This window comes from Pleurodeles waltl, chromosome 6 (assembly GCF_031143425.1).
Source record: "Pleurodeles waltl isolate 20211129_DDA chromosome 6, aPleWal1.hap1.20221129, whole genome shotgun sequence".
NCBI lineage: Eukaryota > Metazoa > Chordata > Amphibia > Caudata > Salamandridae > Pleurodeles > Pleurodeles waltl.
This window is the reverse complement of record NC_090445.1, coordinates 1,223,737,492-1,223,754,229: the sequence shown is the minus strand read 5'-3', so window position 1 is coordinate 1,223,754,229 and position 16,738 is coordinate 1,223,737,492. Positions and strand designations below refer to the sequence as shown.

The 16,738-nt window shown below is 44.9% G+C and overlaps 1 protein-coding gene across 4 annotated transcripts in view; it reads left to right on the top strand.

Moving 5' to 3' along the window:
* NOLC1 (nucleolar and coiled-body phosphoprotein 1) overlaps positions 1 to 16,738 on the top strand; it is a 518,787-nt gene that overhangs the window by 55,742 nt on the left and 446,307 nt on the right. The gene's annotated exons all lie outside the window — the stretch shown is intronic.

The window sequence follows — 16,738 nt, the reverse complement described above, 5'->3', positions numbered from 1 at the left end:
ACGATCTTGCCGCTCAAAATCCAGTAGTCTCGTTAGGATAATGAGAGCCTACGCGACATGGTGCTGCCAACGTTTTGTCAGGCTCTAATTTTCGGGTCCACCGGTATATCTCAGTCTCATATAATATAATCTCTCTGTTCCGTAAATGGAGACGTCCGTGGTACTGAGGACTTCCACCACTGCTGAATGGGTAACCCTATTTACAACGGGTGGTTGTTCAAGCTTGAACCTTAAAAGGAAAAGAACCCTTTTGGTGTGCCTTCTCTGAATTCTTGATGCTTTTCTAATGGCGAATCCCCAGGTTGTACAAATAGCTCTTAACATGAGACAACTGCTCACAGCACATTTGCTAGCACATGGCCTTACGGGCCCAGGGTGGTCCAGTCACGTTTGTGGTGGACGCCCTCGCAGCCTATAGAACAGAACCTTTTTACTCTTGGGTCATATTTCCGGCAGTTGATGGGAACACAAATACATTCCATACATATACAGTAGCGAACGCGCCTGGACAATACAGGGCTTACGCATATTTAGAGATACCTCTATCTTATCAAGAACATAATAATTGGCTTGATGGCGCCCTACCCCACACAATATTACCAGTAAGGTCCACTAAGTAATGAGAGTACTAAGAAGCGCTGGGAGAAAAAACAGCAAACAACTAAAAAAGAAAGGGAAGAATCTCCACGTACGGAGACCACGCAGAATAGGTATTATCTCAGGAATAGAGATAATATAAAAACGCCTGATAGATATCAATATACTGATATACGCCAATCTCGTTCCTTTCAGGACTCATCGGAAAAGAGAAATGAGAGAGGTGGGCGGTCAGAGCAGAGAACAGAGTACATGAAACTGAGACAGGAATCATAACGCTCTTCGGAGGTTTCTGTCAAGAAGGAAGAGAAACCGGTACAACAAAAACAACAGTTTAAAAAGCAAAAGGTGGCAGCAGTCTCAGTTAGACATGCCACTCAGGAAGAGGGTTCTCTTGAAGAACAAGAAATGGTCTCTAGCACTACTAGACAGCACAGCAGAGGTCACAATAGTGCCCCAGAATCTTCTAGAGCATCCGGAGGTGAAAGCAACTGATGACTTTTTCCAAGTAGAAACAGCAGATATGCGTGTCTCCGAACCCGATAGGGTGTATAGAGTAACTTTACAATTGGAAGGAGACATTGAACGCACAATACACAGTCTTTAGTGATCGTGTAGTTAAGATATGTGACATTTTGTTGGCTGAACAAGATTGGCTGCCTGATTTTGTTCGCACCTGCCCAGCTGGGGAAGATGTTATTAAACCTTCTTTCTCGCCCCTTGTTCCACAAGAACTCGCGGAGTTCTATTCTATAAAATGGGCTCTCGCACAGGCACCTGCGTTATATAGAAATCACGTAGGGTGGGACAGGGATTCTCCATATCATGTAATTCCCGTTAAAGGTGAACCTCAGCCACAACCGCAGTATCCCATAAAACATGAAGCAAGCGCACCGGTGAGAGAGATACTTAATTAGAATACCAGGGAGTGATTGAGCCCTGTGTCTCACCGATGAATAATCCCTTATTTCCTGTAGCAAAAGCAGACCATTCACATAGAATAGTCTTAGACTACAGACATTTGAACGGACATACATGTACATATGCTATACAAAATTCGCATAGCACTGCACTAATGAGCAACGTTGTGGGGAAAAAATACAGTACAACTTTGGAAATCTCAAAAGGATTTTTCTGCCAGAATATATCGCCTGAAAGCAGACACTTAACAGGCTTTAGCGCGCTAGGCTCCCAGAAAAATTCTGTTTACCTCAGGGGTATAAGAACAGCCCAGGACTGTTTTCGGCCCGTGTGACTGCTATTTTACACGAGTTGGACTCTGAAGCATTGTCATATGTGGATGATATATATCTCACGGATGACGAGTTACTACAACATTTAAGACGGGTAGCCCGCATTGTTGTGGGGTTTGCCGAACTCGGCTACCAATTTAATTTAAAAAAAATCAAAAATAGCCTTCCTCATCGTCTTGTTCCTGGGATATGAGCTGTCGAATGAAGGGAAGCGCCACAATTTTTAGAGAAGTGTGCACAATTGCAACCACCAAACACGATTAAGAAACTCCAGTCATTGTTGGGCTTTCTAAATTTTGGCAGAACATACATTCCTGATTATGCTACACGCATAAAACCTTTATATGAATTAATACGTCCTGATTTTTCAAGCAAATTCTGGACAATTGAACATACACATACTCTTCGAGAGTTACAAGCAGATATGCTAGCAGCAAAACATCTACACACACGGGACAATACGACATATTTGGTCATCAGGGTGATAGCTGGGGCCATTGGGTTTACTTATGTCACATTTAATGAAGGTGAAACAGCCCAGATTTGCATACAAGTCACACTTGTATTCGACTGCTGAACAACGATTTGCACCCACAGAGAAAATTCTCATTGCTGTACAGATGGCTGTTATTAAAGAGAGACCTCTGGCCCAGGGAAAACGCATTATTGTTGTTTCTCCTATTCCGGCCCTTGAGGCTGTTACAAAAGCTAGCTTCCTGAATGCGAAAGCACTCCACCCAAGATGGTTGCAATGGGCTACGTCCTTGACTGCCACTGATGTAGACTACATTTTTGACCCCAAGTTATAAACTCAGGAATTTCTACAATATGAAGTTGAATATCCAGTACCCGCTGACACATTGCCTGTACACCGATGGCTCTGCGCAACCGGCAGTTGGTACAAAACAGCAATATTCTGCTGCATGTGCAGTTGTGAGCGGCTATATGGAGGGGGAGAAATTCGGCCCCTGACATACCTATACCCAGACCTTAGGGGTTTGTACAGCACAATTGGCTGAACTAAAAGCTCTACTACTGGCACTAGAACATACGGATCCGACACAGTTCACCCTGGTTGTTTGTGATTCGTATTAGTGCGTCCAGTCCTTTAATGAATACCTGCATTACTGGCGCATGAATGGGTTCAGAGATTCGTAAGGCAACCCCATAAAACACAGCCTACTGTGGGGGAAGGTGGCAGACCTGAAAGAGACGCTACCTAAGGTCCATGTTGTGCATACACTTGGGCACCGGCGCGTTGGAATACACGTTGCTGGAAATACCTTGGCTGATGAAGCCGCAAAGTCGGCAGTGGCAGTTGCCACTGTAGCTGCAGTGACTTGTTCGAGTTCCAAACCAGACACAGATATTATGGCTGCTATAAAAGCTACGGTTGATGGCACGCCTTATCCAGAAGGATTTCCGGATAAATACCAATACTTGAAGGGAAGTATGCTGAACGCTGAAGTTAAAATCCTAGGTGTACGCGACATCCTCCAATAAAGATGTAAGACCACAATTGATTAAGGCAGCGCATGAGGGAGAGGCATCTGCACATGCTGGCGTGGCAGCTATAGTTTCACTATTACAGGCCCACTATTGGTGGCCTGGTCTCTATAAAGATACCAAGTAGTATGTCCTTTGTTGTGACATCTGTCAACAAATTAAAGTTTCAACAGCTAAGCGCCCGCCGCAGACACCCCTCTTAATCTCAAACAAACCATTACAATGTGTGTACCTAGATCATTGTGGTCCATTAACACCGGATAGTGCATATAAATATATACTAGTCGCTGTTGATTCCTGCTCCAGATTTGTGTGGGTGTGGCCACAACGCTCGGCTGACGCTCAGACTGTTATTAAAGATTTGCGAGTCTTTATCGGTACATATTCAGTTGCAGCATTCCATTCGGACCAGGGCCCTGCTTTTGCCTCAAGGGCATTCACGGATACCATGGCTTCGTTGGGGGTCCAGCTCCAGTACACGTCTCCATTTCATCTCGAGGGAAATTCTGTCGTGGAACGATTAAACCGCGATTTAAAGCAGTCCTTAACAGCCAGAGTCTTAAGTACGGGTCGTATTTGGCTATCCCACCTATATGGAGTTCAGAGAGCACTAAATAACCTGCCCAGAAGGTCCCTGGGGGGTCGTACTTCATATGAGTGCCTGTTCGGAACACAAATGTTTGTTCTGGATCTTGATGGTCCGGGTGTGGAGGTTGCGGAAACACCTTTTGACATGAATGATCGTGTCACTGTTTTACAGGAATTACAGCAGTTCCGTGAAGATAACTTTTCTAAAAGTGCTGCCTCCATGGGAATTAAGGATGTGCCAATAACACCTACCGTCTGGATTCCCAGGGTTGGGGATCTTGTGCGTGAAAAGGTCACAGTAAAAAAAAAAAATTTGCTCTTCTTATCGAGCACCAGTCCCTGTGTTGGGGATACACGGAACCAGAACTGTTGTTCTACCCCCGTTGCCAGGTGCCAAAGAAAATCGCTTTGTTTCTATTGACAATGTCAAGTTACAACATGTGGCCGATTCTACCCAGCCGACCAAGAGGAACGTCCAGTAGTTACTGAATCCCTCTCAATACTGGAGAAGAAGTTCCGCTTCAAGTTGTCTATACCAACACTGTTGCCTCTCTGAGCTTGGGGAGGGTGGATGATGATCTCGCATTGGTTCTACTAACAACGACAAACTTAGAAACATTTGATCAAGTCACCATGATTATGAGACGGATGGTGCTGTCTACAGTATACCACCGCGAGAAACACCAACTCCTCCATTGACTACGGCAACGCCTTTTGCACGAACTGCCTCTGGGTACTTTGCCGACAACAACGATGGTCTATTGGACTCGTTCGCCTCTTCCACTGCTGACCTGTCAGGTGCACATAAGCTGATGCGTTGGCTTAAAGATACGCATTTTGTTCTTCCATGGAACTATCTGTGGCTTTTATTGACTATGGTAGCATTTTTTCTTTGGATTGGGTTTGTCGTTACCTTTTTTCTGTTGATACATGGTCATTTTCTTCCCGAGAGCTCATCGGTTGAACAGGTGGAGGAGGTGTTGAAACCACATTTTTCATCACATAAGGTTCGAAGAGACTTGTCCTTTGTGAACATTTCTGCCGTACCGATTCCAGATGGGATTGTGTGGGATAAAGTAATGTTGATATATACGGTTCCACTGAAATAATTCAAATACCGTATGTGCTAAAGTTATCTATTAATGATAGTCATACCAGGCATTGTATCTGATGATTGGGATGTGAAGACAGTTGATTCAATGATGACAGAATTGCAATGTTACACTGTCTATGAAAATGAAGATGTTTACCAGTTTAGAGACCATTATGGTGACATGTTTTGCTATAATTATTATGGGCACCATGTAAGGAAATGCCTCCTTGGCATGGTTGGCCCCTGACTTTTTGCCTTTGCTGATGCTATGTTTACAATTGAAAGTGTGCTGAGGCCTGCTAACCAGGCCCCAGCACCAGTGTTCTTTCCCTAACCTGTACTTTTGTATCCACAATTGGCAGACCCTGGCATCCAGATAAGTCCCTTGTAACTGGTACTTCTAGTACCAAGGGCCCTGATGCCAAGGAAGGTCTCTAAGGGCTGCAGCATGTCTTATGCCACCCTGGAGACCTCTCACTCAGCACAGACACACTGCTTGCCAGCTTGTGTGTGCTAGTGAGAACAAAACGAGTAAGTCGACATGGCACTCCCCTCAGGGTGCCATGCCAGCCTCTCACTGCCTATACAAGTATAGGTCAGTCACCCCTCTAGCAGGCCTTACAGCCCTAAGGCAGGGTGCACTATACCATAGGTGAGGGTACCAGTGCATGAGCATGGTACCCCTACAGTGTCTAAACAAAACCTTAGACATTGTAAGTGCAGGGTAGCCATAAGAGTATATGGTCTGGGAGTTTGTCAAACACGAACTCCACAGCACCATAATGGCTACACTGAAAACTGGGAAGTTTGGTATCAAACTTCTCAGCACAATAAATGCACACTGATGCCAGTGTACATTTTATTGTAAAATACACCACAGAGGGCACCTTAGAGGTGCCCCCTGAAACTTAACCGACTATCTGTGTAGGCTGACTGGTTCCAGCAGCCTGCCACACTAGAGACTTGTTGCTGGCCCCATGGGGAGAGTGCCTTTGTCACTCTGAGGCCAGTAACAAAGCCTGCACTGGGTGGAGATGCTAACACCTCTCCCAGGCAGGAGCTGTAACACCTGGCGGTGAGCCTCAAAGGCTCACCCCTTTGTCACAGCACCGCAGGACACTCCAGCTAGTGGAGTTGCCCGCCCCCTCCGGCCCCGGCCCCCACTTTTGGCGGCAAGGCCGGAGAAAATAATGAGAATAACAAGGAGTCGTCACTGGCCAGTCAGGACAGCCCCTAAGGTGTCCTGAGCTGAGGTGACTCTAACTTTTAGAAATCCTCCATCTTGCAGATGGAGGATTCCCCCAATAGGGTTAGGATTGTGACCCCCTCCCCTTGGGAGGAGGCACAAAGAGGGTGTACCCACCCTCAGGGCTAGTAGCCATTGGCTACTAACCCCCCAGACCTAAACACGCCCTTAAATTTAGTATTTAAGGGCTACCCTGAACCCTAGAAAATTAGATTCCTGCAACAACAAGAAGAAGGACTGCCTAGCTGAAAACCCCTGCAGAGGAAGACCAGAAGACAACAACTGCCTTGGCTCCAGAAACTCACTGGCCTGTCTCCTGCCTTCCAAAGAACTCTGCTCCAGCGATGCCTTCCAAAGGGACCAGCGACCTCTGAATCCTCTGAGGACTGCCCTGCTTCGACGACAAGAAACTCCAGAGGACAGCGGACCTGCTCCAAAAAGACTGCAACTTTATCCAAAGGAGCAGCTTTAAAGACCCCTGCAATCTCCCCGCAAGAAGCGTGAGACTTGCAACACTGCACCCGGCGACCCCGACTCGGCTGGTGGAGAACCAACACCTCAGGGAGGACCCCCGGACTACTCTACGACTGTGAGTACCAAAACCTGAGCCCCCACAGCGCCGCCTGCAGAGGGAATCCCGAGGCATCCCCTGACCGCGACTCTCTGAAACCTAAGTCCCGACGCCTGGAAAAGACCCTGCACCCGCAGCCCCCAGGACCTGAAGGACCGGACTTTCACTGCAGAAGTGACCCCCAGGAGTCCCTCTCCCTTGCCCAAGTGGAGGTTTCCCCGAGGAAGCCCCCCCTTGCCTGCCTGCAGCGCTGAAGAGATCCCTTGATCTCTCATTGACTTCCATTGCGAACCCGACGCTTGTTCTAACACTGCACCCGGCCGCCCCCGCGCCGCTGAGGGTGAAATTTCTGTGTGGGCTTGTTTCCCCCCGGTGCCCTACAAAACCCCCCTGGTCTGCCCTCCGAAGACGCGGGTACTTACCTGCAATCAGACCGGAACCGGGGCACCCCCTTCTCTCCATTGAAGCCTATGCGTTTTGGGCACCACTTTGAACTCTGCACCTGACCGGCCCTGAGCTGCTGGTGTGGTAACTTTGGGGTTGCTCTGAACCCCCAACGGTGGGCTACCTTGGACCAAGAACTGAACCCTGTAAGTGTCTTACTTACCTGGTAAAACTAACAAAAACTTACCTCCCCCAGGAACTGTGAAAATTGCACTAAGTGTCCACTTTTGAAATAGCTATTTGTGAATAACTTGAAAAGTATACATGCAATTGAAATGATTCAAAGTTCCTAATGTACTTACCTGCAATACCTTTCAAACAAGATATTACATGTTAAATTTGAACCTATGGTTCTTAAAATAAACTAAGAAAATATATTTTTCTATACAAAACCTATTGGCTGGATTTGTCTCTGAGTGTGTGTACCTCATTTATTGTCTATGTGTATGTACAACAAATGCTTAACACTACTTCTTGGATAAGCCTACTGCTCGACCACACTACCACAAAATAGAGCATTAGTATTATCTCTTTTTACCACTATTTTACCTCTAAGGGGAACCCTTGGACTCTGTGCATGCTATTCCTTACTTTGAAATAGCACATACAGAGCCAACTTCCTACACACCACTTCATACATAAAGCCAGCAGTCCAAAAAACATATTTGGCTAAACGCAATGGGAACATTGCCCATCTCCCCCGCAAGGGAGTTCCAAAACTTATTTTGATGATTTTTACATATTTTTCTGGGCTTCATCAAAAGAATGCTGGGTCATATTATTTTAAGTTGACTCCGACTAAGGATAAACAAATGTTATTGACCAACACAAAATTTATATATTCGGACTCCTTTGTTTCCCGGTTATCAATTGAAGGTTATGAATATTGGTAAAAAAATGTTGATTTGAAAAGTGTTTGGGGAAAAAAAAATTGGCAAACTAAGGGCAGAGAAACATTGTTTAGAGCATGTTTCATTCCCGTTCAAATTATTTTTTAAAATGAGACAGTACAACAGACCAGCTGCTTAGGTTTAGCTACAATCAGAGAATTAAACATGCCTAGCATCCCTGCCCCTGCTGAATTTGATAACTGGCAAAAGCACACAAATGCAACTTTTAGTGAGCTTACTGAATGGGTCTAGAATGGTACATTTAACACTTCACTGACATGTCCAGGCGGGTGGTTATTGTGACCAATAGATACCAGCGGGTGTCATCAACGTTTTGTCACCTCCTCGGGGGGGTTTCCGAACGAGTAGGTTTGACCCTCACTATATATAACCAGCACATGCTGAAATAATTACGACATATAGTGTGGGAAAATTGTGCCAGCAATGGCTAAAATCGTCCTCGCTAGATGCAGTTAAGACACATCTCACTCTCCTGTCTAATAACACTGACTTACAAGATTTTTTGTCAGGGCCGAAGACACCGCGTAGGAAGCGTTTCTTGTATGAAGTATACAATGAAATATGGAAACTTTCCCAACAAGAGGCTGCGGCCCGGTTAAGGCAGATAGATCAGGATAGTATGAAAAATGCATTAGCTGTTGTGGATAATGGAATTCATACCTTTTCCGACCGGATATATACAATTAACAACATTGTTTCTTCTGCTATAGACATTATAAGATCTGATATGTCTTCTTTATATCATGGACAGAGTCAGACCAGGTCCATTATGCAATTGGGTTGGACGCTTCAGGCATTGAAGGCGGGTCGCGTTCCGTGGCAGCACATCAGTGCCAGGGAAATATTTTCCTTTAATGTGACGCAACAACAACAACTACTAATGGCTAAGAAGGAGGCGACTTATGTCATGCTCAACATTGAAAAGATGGAAAGATTTCCGTTCACTGTGGCCGAGATTCCCTCAGAGTGGTTGATACACGAGGTTATTAATCTGCCTATTTCTACATTACAATTCACTTCTTGTTTGAAACATGTTCCTGTAGGCAGATATGAAAGGTTGGGAGATAGTTACATCCATGAGATGTGGGAGCTTCCCTTCTCGTACAAATGCCTCAATGGCATGAAAGAGGTCTTTCTTAGCGGCAGTAAATGTGAGACTTCAGTCAGCCATTCGATGATTTGTAAGCAGCTGTCCTTGCATGGGGCGTGTAATGCCTCGGTTGCGAACTTGGCTTGCTATCTGAAGGGAGTTCCAGTCTCCTTGATTAAACGCAAGTTCCAGGTGCTTTCAAACGCCAGCTACGCCCTCCTCAATAGTGAAGACTGTTGTGGCATGCAGGCCGGAATAGCTTACGTTGTTTTGGTCACTAAGGTCTTTACTTGCTGCGGGAACGTGTTTTTTTCCCCCCCCACTAAAATTAGGGAGGTAGCAGATATTTGGCCTCACATTGCTACTTCCAAGGTGAATTTTAACAAGTTAAGCAGACTGAAGGCTATATTGTTTCAGAAGCATGTGGCCTTACATCTGCACGCGAGACCTACGCACTTCAGGTGGTAAGGTCATCGGCGGAAATACAGTCCCTGTTAAATACAAACTTTCCGAGACACTTTGGTTAACTCGTGGGACGTATATTTAATGGTTCCAGCACAGCTGGATTGGCACACTTTTTCAAAGCCGTTGGTGTTGATTTCGTTCACACCTTCTCTTCCATATTCGGTTTAATACCTTCGGCTATTCATTCAATTTTCGGATGCATTTTTGGGGGATTTCCGATAACCTTGGCTTTATTAGCCGGCATTTTGCTGTTGCTGTTGTTTATCCGCGATGGCTGTCCCACCGCAACAAGGACAAATGTGGGCGCTCCCATCAGCGCAGCTGTGTCGTGAACGCATGATGCAGCTCTTTGGAGCAACACTCCTGGAACATTTGGCGTGTAACTCGTCGCTGTCATTCAGACCGGTTTTGGATTGTGTGCAGCCTGTGTTTCGGTGCCGTTGGTGCTCTTTTGAACATGCACTGACCGTTTGTCTCTAACAGCAACGCCCCCCAGTGGTTGATGCTGATCTGTTGATGTTCTCGATGAGGGCTCATTACCAGACATGCGCGCTGCGGCTGCTTTTGCTTCAAGAGGCTGTTTACGAGATACCGTTCCTGGAGGAAGTTGATATTAACCCGTTCATAGGCACTGCACGGGATGCTGCCTTGGTTGATACTGGGGCTTTGGAACACACCTGCTCCTTGATAGTCTTTGGCGTGGATTTTCCGGTTTTGTCATCTGCCGAAGTGGAGAGACTCCTGCTTTCCATGAACACTGCTTGATTTTGACTTATTTTAAATTGACATTGTCCTTTGAATTCGGCATTTGGCCGCATGATCATTTTTTAATTTGACAAATTACTTTGCTTGTGTGTCCTCTTAACTTGTTGAAATTGAATAGAGTTTTACATATATTTCAGTTTTGGGCATTTTTAGCTTCGGCTTAAACCACTTTCTACCGTGAAGGGTGTAGTGTAGCCATTCTTAATATAGCTTCATGCACGTTAGGTTAACATATTAGGCCTCTGTGCACTTTAGCCTAGATACATTTTATTCAGCCTTGCACTGTTATTTTACAATAGCCAGTTTTACGGTCTTGTTTTTGTTTCTTTCTATCACACTGTTTAGCTTAGTTCAGCACTGTGTTCTCAAACAATGCATTCTTGCTCACCCGGTGCTTCAGTCACGGCTACAGTCTGGTACATTGCCGGTACACGTGGTAGAAGTTTAGTCTCTAGTGTTCGTAGAAAAAACACATCCTTACGTTGGGATATTTTCTTAGAACATCTGCGTGTTAGTTATAAAAACTTTTTCTAGTCCTAATATACGTTAGAGGGAGATTCCGACCAGGAACCTACAACTAGATGCTGAATGCCCCGTTGCAGATTCTGATGCAGATTACAGGCCTTTGCTCAGGTATGAGGGTTGATGTCCTCCCGGGGGAACCTGAAAGGCAGGCTTACAGCTTTACATGCTGTGCTCAGAATATAACTTAAAGAGGACCTAATCTAGTTGCACTATGATAGCTTATTCTTGTGCTTCACTCATCCTTACTATTTTAATCCTACTGTGTTGTGTAGTTCTGGTTATTGCCGCTCACGCTTTGCTATCTAAAATGCAGTCGTTTTATTAAACCAATCTTTAAAACTCAAACTGCCTTTGTCATTTATATATGAGACCGCACTATGTATGAAAGAACCGGTTGTGACCTGAGTGACCACGGCTTCCCTGGGATGTACTAAGATGTCATGTGCTCGGCTGCCTAATTGTCTCTTCCCTTTAGGAGAGATGAGGCACTGCTAGTTAGCTGGAGCAAAACCCGTATTTAGAGTGACAAGGGTCCTTCACCGTGGGTCAGACTTAGTCCCCCACTCTGTAAACGATCTTGGTGCTCAAAATCCAGTAGTCTCATTAGGATAATGAGAGCCTACGCGACACTACCACCGTTGACCGGTGCTAAAGAAAATCGCTTTGTATCTATCGACAATGTCAAATTACACCATGTGGCCTATCCTGCACAGTAGACGAAGAGGAACAGCCATTAGTTCCCGAATCCCCCTCTCTGCTGCTCAAGACTTTCCTCTACAAGTTGTGAGCAGCAACACTGACAGCTCTCCAAGCTTTGGGAGGGTGGAAAATAATCTTTCATTAGTTCCACTTACATCTGCTTCAACAAACAGTACAGAAATAATTGATTGATTTGACAAACTGCGGGAAACCCCCACTGGGTCTCCGCCTACAATCATGGCTCCAGCTTTTGCACAAACTGCTACTGGATACTTTGCCGACATCGACGACACCTTTTCGGATTCCTTCGCCTCTTCTACATCTGAACTGTCAAAAACATGTAAGCTGATCAACTGGCTTAAAGCAACATACTTTTTTCTTCCATGGAACTATCTGTGGCTTTCTTTGACTTAACAGGCTTTCCTACTTTGGATTGGTTTTCTCATAACATTCTTTTTTTAATAAATGGTCATTTTCTTCCTGAAAGATCAACAGTTAAACTGGTGGATAAGGTCCTAAAACCACATTGTTCTTCTCACAAGGTCTGCAGAGACTTGCCTTTTGTGAACATTTCCCCTATACCGGTTCCGGGTGGGATTGTTTGGGATAAAGTAATATTTGACATATACGGCCCCACAGAGGTCATTCAAATACCATATGTGTTTAAATTTCAGTAACTATGTAATAATACCCGGAGTCGTTTCTGCTGACTGGGATGTGAAAACAGTTGATTCTATGATGACTGAATTACAGTATTATACTGTGTTTGAAAACGAAGATGTTTATCAATCTAAAGAGAATTATGATGATTTGTTTTGCTATAATTACTATGGGCACCATTTCATTCACGGAGCAAGTACCCCAAAGATTGTTTTTAATTGCGCACAATAGGAACATTGCCCGACTCCGCAACAGGGGAGTTCTAAAACATATTCTGAAAATGTTCCATATTTTTCCGGGCATAATGCTAAAAATGTTGTCCTGTTTTAAATTGTCAACAATAGAAAATGTGCACATTATTGTCTGATACGTAATGTATTTATTTGGATTCCTTTGTTTCCCGGTTGACTATAAAAGGCTATGAATATTGGCTGAAGTCGATTGACTTAAAAAGTGTATGGGGAACTAGAAATTGGCAAATAAGGGGGAAGGAAGCTTTATTTTTAGCATGCCTAATACCTGTTCAAATGATATTTTTAAATGAAACTGTACAACAGACACATTATTTAGGCTTAGCAAACATTAAGGAATTGAATGCGCCCAGTATTCCTGCCCCTGAAAAATATCACTAATTGCAAAAATATATAAATGCAACTGAAGATCAGCTTGATGAGTGGGTTCAGAATGGCACGTTTAATACTTTACTGTCACGTCCTGGCGGGTGGTTAATGTGGCCAGTAGATACCAATGGGTGTCATAACCATTTTATAAACTCCACGGTGGGTTTTAGAACTAGACCGGACCCTTGCTATGTATCATCCGAACATGCGGGTATAGTAACAACATACAGTATAGGGCAACTATGCCAGCAGTGGTTGAAGAGTTCCTCACTAGATGTGGTTAGAGAACACCTCAGTCTCCTGTCTAATAATACTGATCTACAGGAGTTTGTTAGTTTTAGTACAGTACAGTTTTAGTAGTTTGTATACATAATTAGGCTTTGAACCAACTTCAAGGGGAGGGTGTTGTGTAGCCATTTTAGTTATAGCTCCTTGCACATTACTTTAGCACACTAGGCCTGCTGCTGTTTACTTTGACCTAGGTATATTTTATTCAGCTTTGTTTATTATTTTAACAGTAGCCACATTTGCGGTCTTGTGTTATTTCTCTGTCTAGCTGTTCTTTGCTTAGGCAGCACTATGTTCTCAAACAAGACATTCTTGTTCACTCTGTGCTTCATTCAAGCCTGCAGTAAGATAGATTGCTGGTAAAAGATGGTAACACTTGGTCTCTGGCATTCACAGAAATATACACATCCTTACCTAGGGCCATTTATTCAGAACACAGCTGTTTTATTATAAAAACACTTTCTTGTCCCATACACGTTAGATGGAGATTCCAGCCAGATGACCACAACTGTATGCTGATTGCTGAACCCTTCGCTACAGCTGCTTATGCAGACTTCAGGCCTTGGCTCAGATATGGGGGATGATGTCTTCCCAGGGGAACCTGAAGGGCAGAACTAGAGCTTAACATGCTGTGCTCTTTCATAGCCTAAATAGCAATTAGTCTGTTTGACTCTAGTGACAATATGGTAGCGTTATTTCTATGCTTTACTCTCCTTGTCACAATTTTAATCCTGTCAAGCTTCATCGTCCTGGTTATTGCAGTACATGCTTTATTGTCTAAGATGCAGTTGCTTCATTAAAACCTTATTGAAACATATTGCCTCTGCTTGTCATTGTATATATGAGACTAATGTAACTGAGAGAAACGTATGAGATCTGAGTGCCCATGATTTCCTTGAAGAGTCCATTGTGTCATGCGCTCTGCTGCCCAATCATCCCTGATCTTGTGTAGAGATGAGGCACTGCTAGTTACCCGGAGCAAAACCCAGATTAGGGTGACAGGTGTCACCTGTAGTAAGTCGAGACTCCGTCTCCCACACCGCAGGCGATTCTGCCGCTCAAAATCCAGTAGTCTCATTAGACTGAGAGCCTACGTGACAGTCCAAGCTCAACTTCTGGCTGCAGGCCCGGTCGGAAAATTAGCAAACACCAGGAGGAGTACCCACCCCAGCTGGGACCACCTTTAGGGTGCCCAGAGCTGAGGTGAACCTCTCCTGGCAGAATCCAGAATGTTGTTTTGGAGAGGGACAGCCAGTAGGGGTAGGAATGAGCACCCCTCCCCAAAGGGAGTGGGCACAGGAAGGGTATAGCCACCCTCTGGGTCAGTAGCCATTGGCTGCAGACCTCTGATGCTTGTAAACGTCTCTAAATCTAGTATTTAGTGGCACCCTGGAACCCTGCTCTTGAGATTTCTGGAGACCTGAAAGGAGAACTGAAGAGCCGCTCCAGTAGAGAAGATTCCAGACATCAACTGAGTTGGCCCCAGCCCTTCTGGCCTGTCTGCAGCTTCAAGACTCCTGCTACAAAAAAGGTGACGCATCTGGGAGGACCAGCGACCTCACCTACCCCTGGACCAAGATCTACAGAGGACAGCAGCCCTGCCCACAAGGAAACCTCCAGGAAGGACTCCAGACTTTTCCGGATCTGTCAGTCCTGCCCACTCTATACCCAAAGCCCGTGGCCTGAGTCCAGGTGGCCCACCCATCCAGAGACTGTCCTCCGGGCGATTCCAATCTCGAGTCCATCCTAGGTTGACCCATCCTGACCAACACAACTATGCCTGCAGGCTAAATCCAGAAGACCCCTCCCCTGACCGCAACAGGCTCCGGTTAAGATTTACAGATGTCTAAAGGTACCTCTGCACCCGGAGCCCCCTGGACCTGGGGGAACTCAATTGGTGGCCCGGCAGCGTCCAGTGGGCTATCCATGAACCTGTCCTGCCGTTGGTCTTCTTCAGCCGACTCCCTGGACCAAGCCTGCAGCATCTTTGGGTCCCCCAGGGTTCCTTCATTGAAAAGCATTGGGTGCCCTACGCTGTATTGGCACCCTGCACCCGGCCTCCCCCATGTCACGGAGGGTGTGTTTGGTGCTGGTCTGCTTCCCTCCTGGTGCTGCTCTAAACTTATGAGGTCTGTGCCCTGAAGGCGCGGGTACTTACCTGCAAGCGGTTTCTCTCTGAAGTACCCCCTTTCGCCATAGGAATCCATTGGGTGCCCAGCACCAACTTTGACCTCTGCACCCGGTCAGCTCTGTGTTGCTGGTGGTGCACCCTTGGTGTCGTCCTAAACTTTTTCCTGTGGACACCCTAATCCCCGAAAACTGATATTGTACGTAACGTACTTACCTGTAAATTGTGTTGTTACTTATTTCTTCCCTAGGACTGCATTGTTTTCTGTGAGAAATTGCACGGTCTACTTTTGAAACTAAAAGGTATTAATTACCTGAAAACTGTTTTATCTGTATTTGATAATACATGAAAGTGAAACATTCTTGGAACTGTAGTTACCTGCAACAGAGATCTTTTGGTTCTAGAAATAAAGTAATAAAGTAAATGTTGCTATATAAAAAAATTGACCTTGAGTTAGTCATTGAGTGCGTCTCATTTTTTGTGTGTGTGTGTGTGTGTGTGTGTGTGTGTGTGTGTGTGTGTGTGTGTGTGTGTGTGTGTGTGTGTGTAACAAATGCTTAGCACTACCCTCTGATAAGCCGAACTGCTCGACCACACTACCACAAAAGAGAACATTAGTATTATCTACTTTAGCCTCTGTAAAGCTTCTGGGGATCCACTGGACTCTGTGAATTCTATACCTTACTTTGTTACAGTACAAAATTGAAAAAAAGACTAGTTTCATTGGTGCAAACATGTTTGATTTTTCTATTGCAGTGGGCAAAATCCCGGCCGCACTCACTGATCACGCAGATGTCCCATCAATCGTACATGGGTGGCCAGGAATTTAACAACCCAATCCATCCACCAAGACCAACATAGAGGAATTCCTATAGATGCACATGCAATTCCACATTAAGATTGTGTCCCCATAGCCTCTCGGTTCTCAGCAAGATAATCATTCTGGATTCAGCTTTTCACAGCTCAAATTCACGATCTCCTCTACAGGGATCTAGTTATACATGACTGATGCCATAAAAAAATCAGATTTTTTAAAATTATTACCATGTTCTTCCCAAAAGTGTTTGACCACCAGATATGTTCTGTCCCAATTCTTTGACTCTGTGGTGCTGAAAATACAGACCTTAAGCTTATGAATTGTACGTGGACATGGAGAACATATACCACAAAGTCTGTATTGCATGTTATTTTTTTGATGGATGGACTTTCCCACAAACGTGTCATACGTTAATTTACTAATACCATATTGGCATATCTTAGTGTCCACAACACCAAATTCCCAGACTTTG